The sequence below is a fragment of the Prorops nasuta genome, unplaced genomic scaffold (genome assembly GCF_024137725.1).
Source record: "Prorops nasuta isolate Cenicafe-Biocafe unplaced genomic scaffold, Cenicafe_Pnas_1.2 PNAS00035, whole genome shotgun sequence".
Classification (NCBI taxonomy): Eukaryota; Metazoa; Arthropoda; class Insecta; order Hymenoptera; family Bethylidae; genus Prorops; species Prorops nasuta.
This window is the reverse complement of record NW_027116832.1, coordinates 2,194,943-2,202,439: the sequence shown is the minus strand read 5'-3', so window position 1 is coordinate 2,202,439 and position 7,497 is coordinate 2,194,943. Positions and strand designations below refer to the sequence as shown.

Here is a 7,497-nt window from a genome sequence, read left to right as displayed (position 1 = left end):
GAGAGAGAGCTTTATAAGGCATAGCACAACAAGCCAGGCGTCCCAAGACTTATTTCTATTTGTGCCATTGCCTATGGCTATCTCTCTCGCTCGGTAATAATCATTTGTCCGTCCTTGTTTAGGTCAGTTCTACGCCAATGGATACTCTCTAAAGAAGATTCTCTCAGACGACCATTGAAGACTGCGATTACAGCGGGGATTTTAAAATAATGTGCACCTGTCACTGTCTAACGTCAGTATTAAAAATTATTGTCACTTACACCGTTTGGTGCAATTAACATTATAAGTCTGGATTATTATATGATATTCTGTAATTCATATATATATATATATTGTAACGTGGTGGAAACCCGTTAGAGAAAAATGCTTATTGTTAGCTCTTCTTCGGTCTCCCCCTTAGTGCCTCCCGTCCCCTTGAGTATGTTTGTGAGTGAGTGAGTGAGCATAGATGAACCTTCCGTGTGATGGTAATGTAGTTACCCGCTGAAGGGATATTGTAATTGCCATCCACGGAAGGAGAGTAAATGTTTTTAGGACATGGTATGATTGCGGATTGAGCGAATGTCAGTAGGTTGTATATTATTTAGGATTAAATATTATATATCTAATGGTAAATTTTATTCGTAGCTTATGAGACCGATTCCCTGCTCCAACATGAGCTAGAAAACCGTTATTGTCCTATCCTTTACGCTCCCATGCCCGAATGCCTATAATGCCCTCTCTCTCTAACCTTCCTGCCGAGCGCGGTTGTTTACGCGACGCTCCTACCGTCCCCTTATTCAGTCTCCCCGCCGAGCGCCTCATCGGTTCCTTCCCGTTACCGCGCCGCGCCTCGAACGCCAGGCAGCGAGTCCCAGTCCCCTCCCCTTACCGCGCTGACGCCTCGCGCGCCTAGCTGCGTTCTCCCCGGCCCGCGCCACTACCGGCCCATCGTTGCCGACCCCGCACCGCATCGCCCCGCTGCCGAGCCACGAAGCTACAGTGTCGTCTGCTGCTAAGGACGACCACGCAGGATTCTAGCGCAGGAGCTAGCCAGCCGGCTATCATGCCAAGTATATGGGTGATTAGCCGGAACGGCGAGAAATATGGATCGCGGATCCATACCTAATTAATGATTGGTCCCTGGATCCCGATCACAACTATGACACCCCGGAATGAGGGGAATGATTGAGAGGACGGAGGAATATCCGTCAAATTGGGCCAGATCTTGTTCTACTGTCAGAGCATCAGTACGTGGTTTAAGTAGAGAGCTGGGTCGTCGCCGCAATTATTGAAATTCGGTGTAATTCAATATTGCGGGCCCCAGCCATCGATTTACTGAAGTTTTGTGTGGAGTTCTCGTGGCGGACGTCGTGGGATCGCCGGATTTCATCGTCGGAGCCGCCGGAGAATTTTTCCTCGCCCCGTTCCCTTCCCCTTTTCGCTTTCCATAGCTTTCCCCAGTTTTCCCTTCAATTAGTGTTTAATGAAATCATTGTGCGCGTATAATAAGTGTGCCAGGACATCGCGGGAGGCCTCTCCCCCCGAGATTTTTTAGTGTTTAATAAAGATTGTGTCCTCGGAGTTTGATCGTGTCTTACTAATTATTTTTAACCCGGAATTCCTTTTCCGCGCGTTACAATATATATTTGTTAATTTACTTTTAATTTTTTAAACCAATAAGCTATTGTCATTATAGAAGAACCTCATTTAAATATAAGAATATACTGGTTTCCAGTTATGTAAATTTTTTTGTAAATATGACATAATTTTAATTAATAAAATTCACTAATTTATTAATCAGACTAAGAAGAGTTATTTCTTTCAAATTTTTACATATATAAAATAATATCATAAACTCGCACAACTAATTATTATTATGGAAATATTTTTATAATCGTTACACATTGATAATAATATATCTGAGTATCCTTCAATTTAAAATAACATTTACATTGAAGAAATCTTAATTAATGGTCATGAAGAGTTCGTGGCCCAGTGGCTAGGTCGCTTGCTTCGAAAATTAGTTCAAGCCCTTTTGTCGGTGGTTCATATCCCGCTGGAGATCTTTTTTTTTCGTTTTACAAGCATTAGTATTTCTTTTTGTAATTTTATGGAAACATTGCTACTGCTTCCAAAGAATCCAAAAAATTACAAAAAAAAAGATAGTAATGCTTGTAAAACCAAAAAAAAATCTCCCGTGGGATTTGAACCACCGACAAAAGGGCTTGAACTAATCTTCGAAGCAAGCGACCTACCCACTGAGCCACGAACTCATCATGATCATTGATCAAGATTTCTTCAATGTAAATGTTATTTTATATTGAAGGATATTCAGATATATTATTATCAATTTGTAACGATTATAAAAATATTTCCATAATAATAATTAGTTGTGTGAGTTTAGGATATTATTTTATATATGTCAAAATTTGAAAGAAATAACTCTTCTTAGTCTGATTAATAAATGAGTGAATTTTATTAATTGAAATTATGTTATATTTACAAGAAAAGTTACATAAGTGGAAACTAGTATATTCTTATATTTAAATAAGGTTTTTCTATAATGACAATAACTTATTGGTTTAAAAAATTAAAAGTAAATTAACAAATATATATATACATAATACATGATATATTATACTTATAATAAAAATAAATATAGTTCACAAATTTTGTGGTTCTCATTATATTTAAGTAATGTGTCAATATTATCGTCTATTCAAGAAGAGAAAAGAGCATTATGTTTTTACGTGTAAAAGAGGTATAAAAATAAATACTACTCGTTATAAGAAATATTAGAATCATGTATGAGCAAGGTAGGCTGTTAAATCAGAAAAAATATTTATCTTGTATAATATCATCCTCTATCTTCTTTGCGTTTTTGGTTAAAGCGATGCGATGTCGATTAAATTTCCCTTCTAAAAAAAACAAAAAAAAAAAAAGAAAATACTGAGTAAAAATTTAAAAAGTAACAGCAATCAAAATAATGAATTACAGATTTATCAATGTTCAATAGAATGTTAAGAAAGTAGCTTGATTTTCCAATTAGTATTTTTTGAATCCAAAAATAGAATCTATATTTCAAACTGTGATAGTCATTATTTGTCAGGATTACTTATTTCTTTTGTTTGAAAATCCTTAATTACCGAACCACCTTTCATATTATTATATATACTTGTATACTTACGGCTTCTCTTGCATTCGACTATAAAGTTATATAAAGGATTTGAAGCAATACTATTCAAGTTGGTGATCAGATATTGTTTAAACATCATCAGTAATAAGTAGATCTGTGTGCATGGTTCGATGTTTTGTGGTTTCCAGCTATTTTAATACTTTAACATTATATACTATTTTAAATTTTGAAACAAGTCCTGTTCTTGTGAAAGGAGAGGTATAGTAATTATGATTCATTGCAATAATACTGATATAATTACCTATATAAGATAAGCCGCAACTTTTGTAGTTTATAGTATATGGAAGAGTAATATTTGAAATAATAATTGTTGAGAAGTTTCTTTCCAGTTTTTAATCCTACAGCTGCTGAAAGTTTCATATAATTAACCATCAATTTCTGAGAAACTTAATATTTTATAATCATCCCCAGGAAGCTGTAAAGAAATAAGGTATATTACATTTCTTTGCAAGCTTAATGCATTACCCGTGCTAAATGTATTAAACTGAAAAAGCTCTCTATCCGATCATTTTTAAATAAAATCTTAATAATGACTACTTTTTCATTTAACTTGTGCAAAAATATTTATTATACTTTTTTATTACTGATCTGTTGAAGAATGGGATACAGATTACAATACCACAGCTGATCGAAGCCTTGAATGATCTCGAAAACTTTGGAAATTTTGTGATCAAATATAGTAATTAATCTAATTTTCAGCATATGTATCTTCACGTAAAGGTACATTACCCCTTTACATTAAAAGTAACTACTTATTTCCCGATGTAATATGTTAATTATCATTTTAAATAAAAATTGTTCTTTAGAAGCTATAAAATAACTATATATTTTAAGCCAATCAATATTTATTTATATATACAGCTTACTCTTTACAATTTTACAAAGTATATTAACTTTGGCAGAAATAATATCATTGCACTGACTTCAAACTTGATACGATCATTTTTTTGCAGTGGACACATTCCTATAGAGCACTAAGCAGAACTTGACTGCCACTTTGTAACACCTTGCGATACCTGTAAAACACAGACTATTACACTTTCTCAATGGAAATCTGAAGAAGTAATAGCATAAAGTTAAATATAATCTGCATCTTTTCATAGAACTGATAGAAATGTATATTGATAATAAGCTGTCACATATGTCCTTGATTTGGTAATAAAATGGTTTTACAAAAATTTTGTACCTTTTTCTTTTTACAAGACGATATATTTCTGGAACATAAAATAGTCTTCTAAAAAGTTTTTGAACTCCTCAAGTCACCTCAACTAAATTTATCCTCGTCAATCGATAGGTGAACAAAGTTCCATGGTACAGCTTCATTAAAGATTACAAGCATTAAATGAAAATGGTCCATATTAGCACTCATAAATATTTATTTGGTCGATACGCAGATCACAGAAAACTATTTTCGCAGAAAAACGTTAATTTCAGATCGGGCAAATTGAATCGCAGAAATAGTCGTAACGCCATGTCGGTATTTTGCGTACTCAAGATTGAAGAAAGGTTAAATGGAGTATAAAAATATTTTAACAGGAGGAGAAGAGGTAAATGGCGCAAAAATAAGTTCTAAAGTTTTCCAACATATATTTTGCTACTTATAGATTGTTCCATCTTTACGTGCAAGATTTTCCAGCAACATGAAATATAGGACTGTAATCTAGCTGAAACAATGTTCAAAGATGTCCCAGCTTCATTGGATAAAAACAGTTATAATAGGTCCTTTGTGTGTTTTTTTTTATAAACTAATTTTAAGAATAAGAAACACTGTCTTTATGTATAATTGAAAGAAGCATTTGAACTTAAGCGAGTAAAACTTAAAATTAGATGAGACATTCTTGGTAGAGTGAGTTTTCTTTCACCCTCCTCCATTTTTCTAGCATCTTTAAAATGAACCAGGACACATTTTTAAATCGCCGAGGACTATCATTCCGCAAAATCAACTAATTTTTTAAATAATGCGAGCGAATTAATCTTCCAGATTTCTGAAAGCTTGTTGGATTTCTTCGTGACGTTGATAGAAGTCTGATCAAACCTTTGCTTCAACGTCTTTTACAGGCTCCTAAAAGAGATAGATCGTTAGATATGGATACGATAGGCAATAATGTGAAAATTGTTGTAATAAATTTATCTTAAACTTAATAGAGCTAAGTTGATAGAGAATGTTTACCATGCCATCCCAAATAACGTTCCACGTAATTTTAGTATTGTCTGACTGAGCTGTCGAATGTACGGCTTGCCTAGCCATATCGTGAAAAGCGATCATATTTCGCAACATCCCCACGGTTTTGTAAAATGGAGAGAGACGATCATATATAGTGTAGCTAGAGAGAAGAAAGAAAATGGAATTTACAGAGATAAACACTCATAATTTGCACGTTATACACTCGAATCGTCGCAATTACCTGCTTTGTTACAAAAAGTCGTCTTTTAACAGCTTGGCAACTTTCAGGGTTATTTTGTCTCTTTAAGCTACAGAAGCTTTACCAATCTATTGCACGATTTTAGACAAATCTTATTCTCCCTGAAGAATCTCATAAACTTTTCTTGTCAGTAGGACAAATTCAGAGAAATTCTTGTCGTAGAAATTGTTTAAGGCTCTTAAATATTTACTGCAGGAGATAGCATCCCCTGCTTTGCCAATTTGCTCTTGTGAATAATTTCAAACAAATCAACACCATAGATGTAGCTGCAACTTTTAACATTTTATAAGTTAAATTCCCAAGATGTGTATTATTGGACAAGCAAGGCACACATTAACACCATTTGGAATATAAATGGAGGTAATGAGCTCATTGATGTCTCTGAGTGGATGCTGAATACCATTAAAAATGCTGCCAAGAATTTCAGGCCGCAATTCAACAGACAAGGGTTTTCCTGTTCTGAGTAGTAGATCTCGTACAGTCACATTACTGATTTCCTTGTAAATCTATAATAAGTAAATAAGTATTTACACAGGTTATGAGTTTTTAAAAGAGGCTATAACTCATAATAATCAGAATATATTATTTCCAAAATGGTAGCTGTATCATCTAATTGAACAATTCCTCCTATTAATTCATGATAACCTACTCGTATACTAGCTCATATAAAGCTGAACCAGACATCTTTTCTACTATATCAACTAAAATCAAAAAGATGAAATATTACTATAATGGTAAATTTTAAGAAATTATTGTATTAATAAATGTATAAAAATAATTAAATAACCGGCTCCAGAAACTACATAGGCATATCCAAATTTGTCTTCTCTCTCCCCATTTTTAATTTTTGGTAAACCACAGCTTTTGTGTTTGTTAAATATTAACTAAAAGTAAACATAAGTCATATAAGTGTAAGTTTTTATGAAAGTGATACTAAACAGTATTGGGAAAACCATATAGTCCCTTTAGTCCTGTTGATACATAGCTTTTAATAATAGCTTTAATTCAGTTTACACGTAAGAATTCATAAAAGCTTGCCATAACGCATCTTCGGTATTGAATAAACGACAATTTAAAAATAACAAAGCTCCTTTGCATAACCAATATTTATGCGTACTATAGTGTCTTCAATCACTCTCCTTATATTAGAATTCAGGAAACAATCTGCAACATATAAAATACAAAGAATCAATCACTTTTAAAGTAAAATAATTATATACTTTTATATGACATACACAATACTTATCTGATAGTTGTTCCTGATAACTTGCGTATAATTACATTACATATGATTACATCTGTAGTTTATTCTTAATACTAATTTCTTTGCCGGCAATAACCTTTCAGGTAAATGTCAAAACTTCCGAAAATAAATATAATAATTTTCCTCATTCCTCTGTGTTAACTTTAATCACACTTTACAACGCTAGGGTGTGCCTTATTCGAATAACAAGTCATATTCACATTTATTGTAGATGACCATGCGCCACCGTCATTTTGGCCTAGAAATTTTTCGGGCAAAATAGCCACTACCGAGTTACCCTAGTCCCATAGAAGTACTCCCTGACCCCAAGTGAGTTATCCTAGCCCCTTTATATGTACTCCCTGACCCCAAGTGAGTTACCATAGCCCCTTTATAAGTACTCCCTGACCCCAAGTGAGTTATCCTAGCCCCTTTATATGTACTCTCTGTCCGCAAGTGAGTTATTCTAACCCCTTTATAAGTACTCCCTGAACCCCAAGTGAGTTATCCTAGTCCCATAAATCTACTCCCTGACCCCAAGTGAGTTATCCTAGCCCCTTTATATGTACTCTCTGACCGCAAGTGAGTTATTCTAGCCCCTTTATAAGTAATCCCTGATCCCAAGTGTGTTACCCTAGTCTCATATAAATACT

The 7,497-nt window shown here is 34.0% G+C and overlaps 1 pseudogene; it reads right to left on the bottom strand.

Annotated features, from left to right (window-relative positions):
* Window positions 1-5,147: 5,147 nt before the first annotated feature.
* On the bottom strand, window positions 5,148-6,993 carry LOC136783793 (V-type proton ATPase catalytic subunit A-like; annotated as a pseudogene).
* Window positions 6,994-7,497: the final 504 nt, after the last annotated feature.